Source organism: Vombatus ursinus, unplaced genomic scaffold (genome assembly GCF_900497805.2).
Source record: "Vombatus ursinus unplaced genomic scaffold, bare-nosed wombat genome assembly UNPS02004577.1, whole genome shotgun sequence".
Classification (NCBI taxonomy): Eukaryota; Metazoa; Chordata; class Mammalia; order Diprotodontia; family Vombatidae; genus Vombatus; species Vombatus ursinus.
Window position 1 is genome coordinate 152,900 of NW_020944355.1, and position 633 is coordinate 153,532.

The following is a 633-nucleotide window of genomic DNA, read 5'->3' on the forward strand; positions in this document are numbered from 1 at the left end:
CTGTGATACAAGGTAGGATGCAGCTGGCTGTGATACAAGGTAGGATGGGAGAAGGGCAAAAGAAAGGCACAAAGTCAAGGACAGTTGAGGAGGCATCACTTCAGCCTGGGGGAATCGAGGAAGGCTCATGGAAGAGGTGGCATTTGAACTAGTTCTAGAAGAATAGGGACCAATTTCAATTAGCAGAGGCAGGGATAGGGGAAAAAGTTAGTATATCCCAGGCTTGGGGAAATCCATGAACAAAAACAGAGGAAAAAAGCCTAGGATGTGGGAGGGGAATAGCGAGTGATCCTTGCATTCCTTTTGCCTAGAAGAGTGTCTTGCTCTTGGTAGGTGTTGAACAAATGTTGAATTGAATTAAATTGTAGCACAGGGCTCATGAAGGGAAGTAAAGTGAGGCAGTGTAGCCATGTCAGGCATTGTGGTATAGTGGGACATGCGCCAGACTTGGAAAAATGGAGAGACCTGGGTTCAAATCATAATTCTAATGTTTACTAGTTATATGACCTTGGCAAGTCAGTCAGCTCCTCTGAACCCCTATTTCCTCACCTGTGAAATGAGAATAATAAAACGCACAGCTTCTCTGGTTTAGAAGGGACCCCAGAAGTCATCTGGTCCAACTGGTACTTGAAT